The following is a 14576-nucleotide window of genomic DNA, read 5'->3' on the forward strand; positions in this document are numbered from 1 at the left end:
CACGGATTCTCGGGATACCCGGAGAAACTGGAAGGACTGGAAAAGTTCGTGTTTGCAGCTCGGTTGGCAGTGAACTGTACCGCTTACGAGACTGTTAACGACGACTGTATTGATCGGGACATTAGCACAGCGGGTCTAATTGCGCGACTCATACACGCGTCCTTCCGATACTTGCCGACAGGATATGGTCGGAGGAGTTTATTCTGGAAATATTCCACGATTTCGATCGCCGTGTGATCGATTGGTTTAACGGGAGGAGACACTCCGGAATTTAAAGAGACCTGCACAGAGGGGAAGAGAAATGGGGTACAGCTAGAATGGTCGGACGTTAATTTCGTGTCAAGGATCGAGAGTCCACGTGGCAGGTCTCTTTGATTAAGCCTCGTCTCTCACCCTCCAGTCGTTGTATTTTTTCTTCTCCCTTTTTCCCCAATTTATCTCCGCCCCATCTTCCGCTCTTAGTTAATTAATTTTATCGCCGCCGCCGCGTGGACCAACGCGGCCGCCTAGTAGAGCGTAACCGCGGCGCTAGTGTCGCCCGTGATCGCGCGGTTTAAAATATAAAGCACGGGACGAGCGGACGAGTTTAATTAATTTGTCGCTTCCACACTCTTTTATCGCGCGTTTCGATTGCCCCCCTAGGAGGGGGGGGGGCGATACGCGAGAGCCTATACACGCGCGATCAGAGAATGAGCGTGCGAAGGGAAGGACGAAGAGCGAAGTTCGTTAACGAATTCACCTAACGCAACCACGATCCTGGAATTTCGTTAAGCCAGGTTCCGAAAGGACGACAGCCTGTTCGACCGGTGCCTAAATTCTATTCGACTAACGAACTTCGTTTCCACTTATTGTCCGGAATTGTCCTTTTCCGACCCGGCATAATCGTCTTTCGGGCCATTTAGGACCCTCCTCGTTCAGAAAAGAGTCACTCGTGGAACCGGTACCGCACTCCCTGGTCCAACGACGAAGATGAGACATCGAAGGCAACTAGACGAGGGCTATAGAGAGATTCTTGGTATACTCCGGGTGTTTTTAAACGCAGGGACGATTACGCGAGCGAACTTGAGCGAGTGCTAATCGCGTTAACGTCGATTAGGAACGCGGATACCGGCGACATCGATCTCGTTCCCGTAGAATCCAGGTCGAAAGAGGGATAAGAGTTAAATGGCTCGAACAAACTCCCCGGACTTGGTCTCCTGTCTCATCTTCTCCAGGGGGGCGGGTTCACGGTATTCGACACTGTCGCGGTCTCTTCATCCCTTCTCGGTGAATTTCACCACGTGCCGGGACTGGTAATACCTTAATAACTGGCGGAAGAATCGGAGGACCTGGATCGTTGGTCTACCTGCCCCACCTTCGGCCACTTTTCCTGCTCCTCGCTGCGTAGAGACCCGAGGTATTCGACGCTGGGCCCCGGGACCGTAAAAGTGGGCCAAACTCTGTCTACCAGTGAAGGTAGAATTTCGTTGACAACCGGTTATTAACAGTAGTCTTCTTTAATTGCCTGGAAGTTAGAAACCTAACCCTCGATCGGACCCGAGCACGGTTTTACTCCGCTTTCACGCTCTACGCGAGATATGAAGAGCAAAGTGGGGCAACGCCGGCTGGTTTAGATTAGAAACATGGAGGTAACGTGGCACCGGGATCCTTGTTTCCCTGCAACGAATGTTAATTTTCTCGAGGAACTTTGCTCCGGCAGTGGTGCTCAACCGGGGATCCTCGGCGAGATCCCGCGAGCCACGTGCATTTAGCCAGCTACCTACGGGCTAAAACGAATCTCGTCGAGTCTAAACACCGTGGCAAAGAACGGTACCCACTCGACGTTCTTTGCTCTTAAAACTCCGTGGCATCTTAACCTGCCCCCTGCACCCCGCACGTCAGACGACGTCGCAACGGTGCACCAGAATCGATTTTCTCCGCGGCGTTTCCGCGCAAGATGCATTTCCCACAGGATCTCTCTCTTCGGGCAGGATCTTCGGAACGTCCTTCGGGTCGGAAAGCGCCCGGGTAATTAAGACGCGGGGCGGCTAATTGCCGTGCGACTAACGAAGTGCGCGATTTCCGCTCGCAGCGCCGCCACGGCCATCGGGGAGAACCACGGACGCGTCCATTTGACCGAAATTGCATCCTACTAACGAGCCCTTTTTTTCTCTTGGTGGAGACTCTCCCTCTCTCTTTCTCTCTCACTCTCTCTCTCTCTCCACTGTCCCTTTTTCTTCTTCCCTTCACCGTGTCCAACGTCCTTGCGACCACGAACGTTACCACGAGTTATTTACACGCATGCACACACATAAGCACCGTGTGTGCCCACATGTGTGTTTAGAGATGGTACAGTCATTCTCGATTAATGCCGCAATTAAGCCCTCTCTTCCTTTCCTGTTTATACTGTTCTCTCTCTCTCTCTTTTTTCTGGTTTTACTTTTTTCCTTTTTGGGTGGGGGGCTTTTTTTAGGGAACTCAGTGTTGTTCTTTCACTCATTTTCCCTGGCTTTTGAGGTCTCCCCCGGTGTTGTTCTTTTCTCCTCTTTTTCTGCTCCTCCACTACTTTTCTTCTACTCTTTTGAGATCTTTTTCGCTGTTACCCCGCGTATTTTTATTAGTCCCTAAGCCCTTTTTACCATGTTCTTTCCTTTCGCCGTTTTGTGTTCGCTTTTTTAACACCTGTGTTTTCTTGCTACTCTTTCAGAATCCTTTTTTGTTCGATTTTTCTTTCCCCTTTTGTGCCCCTACGTTGCTTTTCGCCGATTTTTCCGTTCTCTTTTTACTCGATATTTTTTTTTTTTCATTTATGAAACTCTCAAACATTGGTGACCAAAAACTCTCTTTTTTGAAAACACTCTCTTCGGCGTTCCGAATCGTTTTTCTCGTTTATTCGGTGATAGTAGAGTTTCCTCAAACTGACTCAATTGGACAACTTCCACCAGTCTCCCAATATAACCAGAGTTAAAATTCCCACGAGCAACTCCAGAACACTTGAGGGCCTCGATAGTTAGTGGAGAGATGAATTACTCGAAGGAATCTTAGAAAGTGGGAGGAATCCAATCACCATGGAATGGAGTATAGTAACAACCAGCCAGTGACCAAGAGACTCTTCTCCTCCTCTCTTCCTCCCCTAGAAGTGGACTTCCCTAGTTTAACCAGAGACTTTGAAACGTAGCCATCGTCAGTGAGAGAGAGTCCAATTCGCGAAGAACATCAAGTCCAATCGTTGGTGGAGACAGGAAGGAGAAGGGGTAATGTGAAGTAACGATGGTCAAAGGAAGCCGAAGTGGAACTCTACAAAACTTAGGGCAGCACAACACTGTGACGACGATAAGATGGGGGGGGGGGGGCACACACACTATCAGTGAATTCAAATCGCGAAAAATCCAAAGGAAGAAGGCCTTAGAGAAGGGATGAAAGACAGTTGCGAACACAGGAGGGAAAGGAGGAGAACACAGTGTGTAAAAGTGGAATCCAGAAGAAAGAGTGCTGGGAGTCCAACCAAATTTATATAAATTCTCCACTTAGATGGCCATAGGAAGAGGAATTATATATATGTAGAAGCGCACGTGCGAAAAATCGTTGCGGGGGTGTTTTTGTTGTTGGTTGGGCCCGGTCACCCATCCTTCCTTATCTCCCAATCATCGGGGTATTTAACATGGAAGATCCCGAGTGAGTCTGCAAATCCAACTTCGCCATCTCGTAACCGATGTTATAATTTCTTTTTTTTCTTCTATAAATTCTTCAAAATTATGAAACTGATTATATTGCTACGCTTTTATCATTATTTTTTATTCCATGAGTACCTTTTACGGAAATATCTCCGAGATTGGTTTATTAATTTCCATAAGGGAATACAGAAAATTTAACTGAAATAACTTTCACATTTTTAAATAATATAATTTCATTACAGTCTTCTAGCATGTTTCATCGCGATTATGTCAGATATTACGTAAAATTATGTTTGAATAATGTCCTTACAGTAGCGTACCCTCCATTCCGTAATTCCCCTGGAAATATTCCCGAAATTAACCTAATTCTCGCGTGGGAATTTTTTCTGTGCCGTTACATTGCGGATTTTCTAACACGTTTCACGCGTTATTTTATCCGAGTTGTTCCGGCCATTCGGCAATAAACTCGAAACAGAGACAAAACGCGTATTCGCCGGGGAATAAAAATTCGCCGATTACGATACACCGACAATGGGATTTCCGTGCGATCGGGGGCCGAGATGAAAGAGGGGGCGGTGCGTTCCAGGGCACGCGTTTAACATTCCTACGACACGCGTGCCTATAAAAGACATTCCACGGAACTTTAACCAGGAATACTGCGAATCCCAAAAGAAAAAAAAAAGAAACAGAAAAAAATCGTCTTAAAGCGTTTTCTTCAAGATTTTCACCCCTCAGCCCCTAATTAACCTCCTTCACCCTGCTCCAAACTTTCTCGAGTTAAAATTCAGACATTTTATTCTGAACCCACCATTTATTTTGACCCCCCACTCGATTTTATTCACATGCTACGAGCATGTTATGTTTAGTATTTTTGAACAAAATTTGTTTAAATTTATTACTTGTCGATGACGACTTTTTAGGTTTTTAGGTTAGGTTTAAGATAAAATGTATAAAATAAGTTTTGCATTGGAAGGAAAATTGGAAAAAATTAGGGGTGCAAAGGGTTAAAAGTTTTCCAAATTACTCGACTGCCAAAATAGTAAGGGAGAGTTAAACAGTGCCGTACGATGATATTTTCGATTGCATCATAGGCTAATTAATGTGCCCCCTTAACACTCAGTCATAATAACTAGCTTGAGAATTTTCCTCTTTGCAATTACCAAAAATATGTACCTGTTTCTACAAAAATTAACGACCCCTTATATCAAGATAGAACTATAATTAATATATAAAATAAAATTACAATTATTATTAGGCATCTATTAAAGAAAAATACATTATAGTTTCTAATCGAAGAAATTCTGATCCTATTATCGATCGTATAAACTAAAATCTAGGTACTCCTTCACTTTTCTCTCAAAAATTAAACGACAGCCTTTCAAATTGAGAATGAGGGCCCCAATATCCGAGGAACCAGCATTTCCTGACCCCATCCGTCACTGTTACTCGGTATTACTACTTAAATCTCCTTTCAATTAAAATTTAGTATTAGTCCTTTCATCTCACCCTCCATTTTTATTTTCCCCTTCAATTTCCCCCTCGCAATTTCCATTTTAATCGCTTTCCGACATTTTTTTTTTCGATTTTATTGCTCTTTGAAATTCCTAACGCTGTCGTTTCCGATTCGATGAAATTTCCGAAGTCGAGGCGTGAAATATAGGCGGGGGTTATAGGGGAACGGGGGGCTTACAAAGCGACGAAATTTCCGAAATCCTGCACGCCGGCGAACGGAAGTTCCGCGGAACCAGCCGCGTCACGGCTGTAAACGAACTTTCGAAAATTCCACGGTTGCCGCGCGACACCCCCGGTGAAATCCCGTTCGCAAAACAACCCTCTGCCCGGCGAACTTTCGCGCGAACGACCATAGATCAACGTCGCCCGGGGATCGACTCTTTTTACGGGAGGAGGGTGTATCGAATAAATCTGGAAGTGGGGGATGGAGACTTCTGACCTTTCGTCCGAATTTTATCGATGGTAAAAAAGCGCTGAATTTAAAGCGAAATCCGAGGACTGTTCTCTTGGACAACGCGGGCGCGGATTAGCTATCGACGGCCCTGGTTTCGCCTGGGAATTAGTAGATATCTAGAACGATCCAAAGTGATTTCTGAAAAGGTATTTGAAAATTTGTTGGAGGTGGTAGAAAGTTTGACAGCGGAATTTGAAGCGAAAATTATGGCAATTAGGTATTGTTCATTTATTTTGGATGATGTATTAGGTGGTTGATGAAAATAGTAATGGATTTATTTTTCTTTACTCTTCAGGATGCAACAGTGTTCCTAATCTATTGGATACAAGATGGCGGAAGCTTTTAGATAAAAATGGTCGACACAAAATTAGTCAATAAAATTTTTCTTCGTTAAAAAGAATGACTATTATCTCGATATTAATTTTTGGCCGGTGCAATAGAAGTTTATAAACTAGCTAAATATTTAATATTTCAAGTATTTAATTTTTTAAGTAAAAGTAATCCTCTCGCGAGTATAGTGGTGCATGCATAGCCAAAAAGTTCGTGAAAACAGTGTGTAAGAAGATATATACGATTTATTGGAGATATGGGCCGTGGTGGCGCTAGTGAGTTAAGCGGAATACGGTAAAAGGGTTAGAGGTTTATTCATTTAACTTTTATCAAAATATTGAGTGCATCCTTGTATTCATTTCTATAGATATCGGACATAATATCCTTTCTACCACCCCCATGAACGACCCCTATTGTAATCTTCCTGAAAGCTCCAAATATAGTTCGTTTCAGGGCACGCATCTGCCCTTAGAGCGGCTTATAAAAGGATCAATTTAAAAGTAATACTTCCTTTTGACTCCTAACAAGGGGACAATAGATATCTGCCTATTTTCGACTCGCTCTGCGGTTGACTCTCTAAAGCACCCATATTCAGTGGTCAGATCCCACCCCTTCAGTCTAGACTTTCTACGGGATCTTCGCCATCTCTTCATTCACTATCTCTTTGCTCACGATACAATAGTATTATGGAAATATAAAACACAATAACCAAAAATCAATGGAATTAACACACCAACATCATTTAAAACTCCAACCATAACCTAACCTACACTTACAAAATTATTTTACCTCAATTTTATCACAAAATTGCTCAATTTTAATTACCCACTGTACACCTGACCTGACCTGACCTATTCTATTCACAATAAAAATCGTACGAATTTTGCACACGGTAAAATGAAAGTAATTCATCTTTATATAGCTGTTAGCATGAAACACTCGCGAGTTAGGCTCGTCTCGAGCAAATCGCGGGCCCCTGGTGATACATAATTTTTAACAAATTTCTTTTCCATAATTTCCCAGACACGCGTTACATCGTAGGTCGATCCGCGATTGGTGAAAAATACTTTTCCCAATTTCCTGTTTCCGTATTACCGAAACAAGCGAGCAAGATCAGGAAGATGAGAATTTCTGTCGACAGGAAGGGGTGTAACTGGGAATATTCGCCGTTGATTTTCTCCATCGATACGGAAATAGCTAAAAGCCTGTTGGCTGAACGATGCTTACATTCCATCTACGTTGCACCGTAGGAAAAGCTGGAAAAGTTTTTCGACCCGCTGCACCGGGGCTCGCAGCAGTCGAAAATGTAGGCCAACGTCGCCCAAGGCCTGGGTTCCGTAACAGTGTCTGGCGTATTAGATTTTTTTACACGTCAGAACGGATTCACAGGTAGACCCGGAACCCTTTACCAGCGAGCAGGGATGAACGTCCCAGGGGGACGTGCCTCGGCTGGCCTACAATGGCCGACACCTCGCCCTCGCAATTTCGCCCGGAATCCACGCTTTTAATCACTTTTAATCACGGCCCTGCCCGTTCGCGCCGCGATACTTTCGGAAACACGCCATAACCGTGTTATCTAAATATCCCATCCGATTAATTGCCCGATCTTAACGCCACGCGTCTTTTGTCAGTGGACGAACGCTGCAGGGACAAATGGCGTCCGCAGATGATAGCAATTTTCAGTATTCCTGCCACTTAGGCTATCGGTGATTTGATGATTCAGTGATTCGGTGACAGTCAAGACAGAAATCGAAACTTTCGTATTTCTATTTTCTTTCTCTTTCTTTCATTTGATGAAACTTATCTTCTGTCTCCTTCCTCGTTCTCTTTTATTTCTATTTAATTCCTAATTTTATTTTTATTTATTTTTATTTTTATTTTTAATCCTATTGAATCTTTGCACTCGATAAGCGCCCTTCAGTCGCTATTTGATCAAATTTCGACTATCGGTGATTTGATGATTCAGTGATTCGATGACAGTCAAGATAGGAATCGAAACTATCGTATTTCTATTTTCTTTCTCTTTTCTTCTTTCTTGAAGCTTATCTTCTATCTGTTTCTTCGTTCTCTTTTATTTTTATTTTTATTTTTACTCTTATTTAACCCTTTGCACTCGATAGGCGCCTTTCAGTCGCCATTTGATCAAATTTCGAAGCTCGATATTCATAAATACGTCAAATTTCAGACAATGTAACGATGCGCGAGGTATCGAAATTAAATAATTCTACGTGTTAATTATTATACGATTTCTTATTCCTGCTCAGAAAAATATCGTCAGTTTTGTAACAGAAAATCTTGGAACTCCTATCCTTCTTTGACCAAAAAATCGTCGAGTGCAAAGGGTTAATTTAATTAAGTTTGCGTGTGCGAATCCTCGTCTTCATCGTGTCCATTAGCAAAAATTTTTTGTCTCTCTATGTATTTAACTTCTATTTAATTTGCCCATCGATGAAGCTCGTGGATAATTTTCAAAAGTGAAATAAAGGAGACGAATTAACCTCGTGTCGCAGCTGTTTACATTGTAATAACGTGAAACCAGTTTCACACGGTAGCAGGACATCGAGTTTGCGTGGAGTATCGATTAACTTTTTAATCAGGATCAGTTTCTTGTTTCTAAAATACGACTTTAATAATTACAACGCGGTCAGGCACTGCGTGATCGAGTTTCCGTCGTGATAGGCTTTTCTTCCCCGATCTCTCGCGAACACGGTGTCCTCGCCATTAACCCCGTAACGACCATAGTCGTGTTAACACGGTTTCGATTTTATGTAAAATTTCCCTTATCCCGTGTTAACACGACCCTCATTCGTCGAGCTCGCGTCAACCGGTGCGTGTCCGAATTTTCCAAAATGCCAGCTTCTTCGTTAACACGTTGAGTGCTACGTCAGTCCCTAGGGACTGACAGTAGACTTTTCGTTTGGACGGTGTGGATTCTAGGGACTGACAGCGAATTTTTCGTTTGATCATCATCGGTGCGTAAGACTGGCATTGTCAAGGGTTAAATTATCAATGACAATTAATATATTGTAAAAATTTAATTCCCTCTGCTAAAGTAAATCTTTACACTTCCGTGGCTTTTTTCGACTGATCGTTTCTTGGTGATCGCCTTTTTGCCTTTCTAGCATTCCCCACCCCATTATCTTCTGTTTATAATTTCTATATTTGCGCATTGGCTGTACCATTCTCACAGTCCAAACGACAAAGTGAAACAAAGTAATCTTCTGCTCATACTCATCGGTATACTTGAGCGCTCGGCATCCAGTGCTCGCTAGCTGCCGCCTGAGCGGAAAGTATAGCAAAATCGGCGCCGCACTCGACGTGTTAACCCCTTATACTGAGATTTAACCCTTTGCACTCCGAATTATTTTTCAATTTTATTCCCAATAACTGCCTACTATTTTAAGTATTTTGTTTGAAATTTACTTCACTGGACAAGGGTTTGCTTTAACTAGAATCCCGAAGAAGTCAATTTTTATTTGCCGTGGAGCTGCAAATTAACAAATGAAACCGAGCGAATCGTAAATTGACGATGAAAATAGAACGATAATGGCTGGCGGAAATATACCCCCGATCTAAACTTTGAAGCGAGGTAAATAGACCGGGGAAAAATAGCCGGTGAGAGTCATCAATTTCCACGTAAACCCCAATCAACGATGCAGATCTCCCGGGTCGCCGTATTTTTCCCAATTTTCCGGCCACCATGATTCCCGAAGAGTAACCAAGAACAAATTCGTTCGATCAATCATCGGACACGACCCCGCGAATTTTCCCGGCCCTCATAATTCTTCGGCAAGTCGGACGTATCGATCATCGATGTCCAAAATTGGCCGCGGATTCCGCGCGCGGAGTTTCGCGGATTCGCGACGAGCGCACGCATTTCGCGCAAAACGGCGTGAGAAGCCCGCCTGCTGCTGTTTATCTTTCCATCTTCGGCGCAGCTGCTGATTCCGCTCCGCATTTCCGCGCACCAGCTCGGAACCGAGTTCTTCCATGAAGCGCTTAATCGACGCTCGCGGATGGCCGATGCAAAATCAACAGGACGCTCCGTGATGCGTTCCGGACGCGCAAATCCCGCGGCTCTGTGTACGTTGCGCGTTCTGCTGGAATTTCTTGATCCAATCAGGTGAGACGGGTGATTAAGATTGCGAGAATTTTGGAAATTCTCATTTTCATTTTAATTTTAAATTAGCAACCGTGCGAAATTTTTGGTAATTTTGGCAATTTGTCGATATAGACTGAGTTATGGCAACTCTTCGCAACTCCTTGCAAGGAGTCATTTTGGGTTTAAGTTTGAGTTTGGGTTTGGTGGATTTTTGCGTGGTAATTTCTCAATTTTCATTTTTCGATTTTTAACAAATTTGGTAATGATCGAAGTACAGAATTTATTCGATGCTGTGTGAAATTTTTGCAAGTTTTCGCAATTTGTCAATTTACTTCGGGTTATGGCAACTCTTCGCAACCCCTTGCAAGGAGTCATTTTGGGTTTGGGTTTGGTGGATTTTTGTGTGATAATTAACCTATTCTCAAATTTCATTTTTGATTTTTAACAAACTTGGTAATGATCGAAGTACAGAATTTATTCGATGCTGTGTGAAATTTTTGATAGTTTTCGCAATTTGTCAATTTACTTCGAGTTATGGCAACTCTTCGCAACCCCTTGCAAGGAGTCATTTTGGGTTTGGGTTTGGTGGATTTTTGTGTGATAGTTAACCTATTCTCAAATTTCATTTTTGATTTTTAACAAATTTGGAAATGATCGAAGTACAGCATTTATTCCATGCTGTGCGAAATTTTTGATAGTTTTGGGAATTCGTCAATTTATTCCGAGTTATGGCAACTCTTCGCCATCCTACGCAGAGAATCATTTATATGGGTTGGATGAATTTTTGCGTGATAGTTGATCCATTCTCAAATTTCATTTTCTGATTTTTAACGAACTCGGCAATAATCGAAATGGAACATTTAAATATTTTAGCAACAACTGCGTTTTTCAATAATTGAAAAATATATAATTTATATACATAGTCAATCAAATTTATGAGTATATTCACCGAATCGTGCAACGATCTGCGAATTTTTGCATATGTTTCATTCCCAAATATCAAAAATTTGGCGCTTTTTAATATATCATAAATAGAAAACATTAATTACAACGCGGTTACAAATTTCAATTTTCTCCTATCTTTTTTTTCCTTTTTTTTATTGTGATGTAAATTAATAAGCATTTCAAAAATTTTCAAATTTATACTTGGACCACTTTCATGATTATCGATACGCTCACCTAATCCCAGAAAATGATGGTTTAACATCCGATAGACTTAATTGAGAATGAATACACCTAATTTCAACGAAGAGACGCAAGTATAATATTCGACATACTTAATGCAACGAAAAGACACGAACTGGAAACGCGAATGCCTGACTCAGAGCATCAGCACGCCATCTTAATTGACGCGAGAGGATCGGGAAATTCGCGACGAGTCGCGGGACTCGCATACCAAGTGCAATAGGGTTCAAGGTTTGACCCTTAAGGCGCGTTTCTATGATAGCGAAAGGGCGAAGTGTTATTTCCAACGCGCTTTTGTCTTTGCAGCAACGGGAAGAGGATTTTGGGCGTGTCCATGAAATTTAATTCAGCCATGTCCTTCGAGCACGGAGTAGCCTTAATTAGTTTCCGCTTAATCTTACATGGGAACTGCGCGCGTGCGAAAAGCGATTTAAAACGTACTATGCCGACCCCATCAGTCTCGATACGATTTCATCAGTGCACAAAGGACTGTAAAAAGCGATACATCGAATAAATTCGAACAAAAACATCGGGATGAAATCGTAAAAGAAATTCCCGTGTCGTTCGTTGCGATACCGGCTTAAGGAGGTATTCGAATCTAGAGGTCAAATTTTTAGGTGCTATTTGGAATTTTTTGGGGGGAACCGTGAAGACATTATCGTGTCGGCATTTGTGGCATAGTTTCGATCTATATTTAAGGAGTACAGGCTATTTTTTTCATGAAAAAATATTGAAAATTGCCGAAGATACAGCTAATTTAGTAGTGCCCCTTCGATTGAACATACCTGCACAGTGGTCATGACTAGAACGCTGTCACTGTATCTTTCGAATTTTATTTTATTACTTCCATTTGTCACTGAATCGATGCACCTTTTTACGTGCAAACTGGTGTGACGTTGATCAATTTGTTCGGGATAATTACTAATTATTCCGAGCGAGTTAAAATAATCAACCCCTTGCACACCAACATACTTTTCCTGTGTAACAATTCAAAACCAAAGTTTGGTTTTGAGAAAAAGGAACTTACAATAACTAATTACAGATTGTTATCGATGTCTCCAAGATGGCGCCAGTGGGGTGCGAATTAATCGGAATTTTCTACCCCAAACGAAGAGGACCAAATTCTCTGCCATTTTTCTTTACTCTCGAGGGAAAATTCGAAATATTTCGCACAAATAACACGTATTTATGTTATTTATTTTAATCCTCCGTCGTTTATTTCGTGTCTTTTGCCTCAGCCGTCGCTGTAATTGGGAAAAAGTTAAAAAAAATAATTCTCGTCGCGCAAGTAATTCGTTTAATGAAAATAATCCTGCCTGTTTTCGGGATGGCTCGTTTTAATTGGCTCGGTTTCGACGTGCACCGGGGAACGGCACGCATGACGAATAACAATGTTGTCAAGCCGGCAATTAGCGGATCTAGCCGGCGATCCCGACGCAGTTTTCGGCGAGTCCACTTTTTAGGAAGTCGTTCGTTTCCGTTATCGCGCGCCGCCATCTTCCGTGAACCGGAGGACGCCGTGGACCGTGTATACATATTCATTAGAGGGGAAGTTTTAGCCTGCTTTCAGCCGTTTCTAAACATCCTATTTAATATGGCTGCCGGATCCTTTGCGACGTTCGACAGATTCTCGTCCTCGCCGAATACGATTTTTCGACCAAAGAACCTTATCGTTTATATTATTCTCCTCTCAGAGACCTAGAATAATACTTCTACGATGCTTTGGAAAGGAAGCACTATGGACTAATTCGTGTTAACAATAGGAAGAAAATTGTAAGACGGTAAAAAGATCGATAAAGTTAGAAAATAATCCAACGATGCACACGACTTGTTGGAGATACCGACCGTGGTGGCGCTAGTGAGTTAAACGAGAAACGGTCTTAAGGCTGTCTTTAAACTTGCATCTACTCTTGAAAGAGTTAGTAGTCTGGTAAGGATAAGATTATGGGTTAAGGAGGTTTATATTATTTTCATTCTCTCAGAGACTTGGAATACTACTTCTATGGTGCTTTGGAAAGGAAACTCTATGAATTCGTGTTAACAATAAGAAGAAAATTGCAAGTTGGTAAAAAGATCGGTAATGTTAGAAAATAATTCAACAATACACACGATTTGTTGGAGATATCGGCCGTGGTGGCGCTAGTGAGTTAAACGGGGCATGGTCTTAAGGCTGTCTTTAAACTTGCATCTACTCGTAAAAGGGTTAGTACTCTGGTGAGTAGTAGAAGATTATGAGTTGAGGAGGTTTATATTATTCTCATTCTCTCAGAGACTTGGAATACCACTTCTGTGGTGCTTTGGAAAGGAAGCTCTATGAATTCGTGTCAACAATGGGAAGAAAATTGCAAGACGGTAAAAAGATCGGTAAAGTTAGAAAATAATCCAACGATGTGCACGACTTGTTGGAGATATCGACCGTGGTGGCGCTAGTGAGTTAAGCGAGAAATGATCTTACGGCTGTGTTTAAACTTGCATCTACTCCTGAAAGGGTTAGTAGTCTGGTAAAGATAAGAAGATTATGGGTTAAGGAGGTCTCGAATAACGTTTTAACAGCGTTTAAATATGTTTGATGAAGTTTGATAATTCAGTTTTATAACAACGAGAAAAGGAGTATTATAGACTCTTAATAGTTCGTTGTAATAGAAGATCAAGGATTAAAGAGGCTGAATAATGTATCGATGTGGTTGATGAAGTTTGACAAGGTCTGATGATTAAATTTCTCAAACGGCGAGGAAAGGAATGCTACGGACCGTTTTTAGCTAAAAATTGCAGAAACGAAGGAATAATATACAATTTATTTATCGTGGCATGAAATACCGCAAACTTCTGGGCCGCTAATAATTAATCAGCATACCTCCGTCTACATAAAACCTCTCGGTTAATAAAACAGCCCGAGTACCTTCTACTCGGCAACGCGGAAAAGTTCAGGTTAACCTAATTTTCCGTTTCCTCTGAGAAAAATTATCTACCTTCCTGACCCCGAAAAAAGGAGAGAAGTATTCTGAAAAAGTAATCATAAAACGAAACAAAACCAAAGCCGTGGCCGAAGTAACGTTTAAACGCATCTCGTCTGTCAGGTAGCCTAGTCCTCCAGCCTGCGTCTCTGAAGATTAAACAATTAGCCATACTCTTGACCCAATTCGCAGTCCACACACCCTCCTCGGCTCCTCTCGCTTCCAATCTCATTTTTCCGAGTGCAAGAACCGGAATACCCGTCGAGCCAGGGGATCCATCGTCGAAAAGAGGACCATGTCTACGGAGACAGGTGGTAATTAACAGGAACATCGGTGAAGTCCTGTCGATAGCCTTCAGGATTCTTCGGCCAGGGGCCTCGTTAGGG

At 42.3% G+C, this 14576-nt stretch overlaps 1 protein-coding gene across 1 annotated transcript in view; it reads right to left on the reverse strand.

Moving 5' to 3' along the window:
- Nucleotides 1-14576, reverse strand: part of p120ctn (adherens junction protein p120) — a 51869-nt gene that overhangs the window by 12551 nt on the left and 24742 nt on the right.

Source organism: Eufriesea mexicana, unplaced genomic scaffold, assembly GCF_001483705.2.
Source record: "Eufriesea mexicana isolate 0111107269 unplaced genomic scaffold, ASM148370v2 scaffold3780, whole genome shotgun sequence".
In the NCBI taxonomy this organism is placed as follows: Eukaryota; Metazoa; Arthropoda; class Insecta; order Hymenoptera; family Apidae; genus Eufriesea; species Eufriesea mexicana.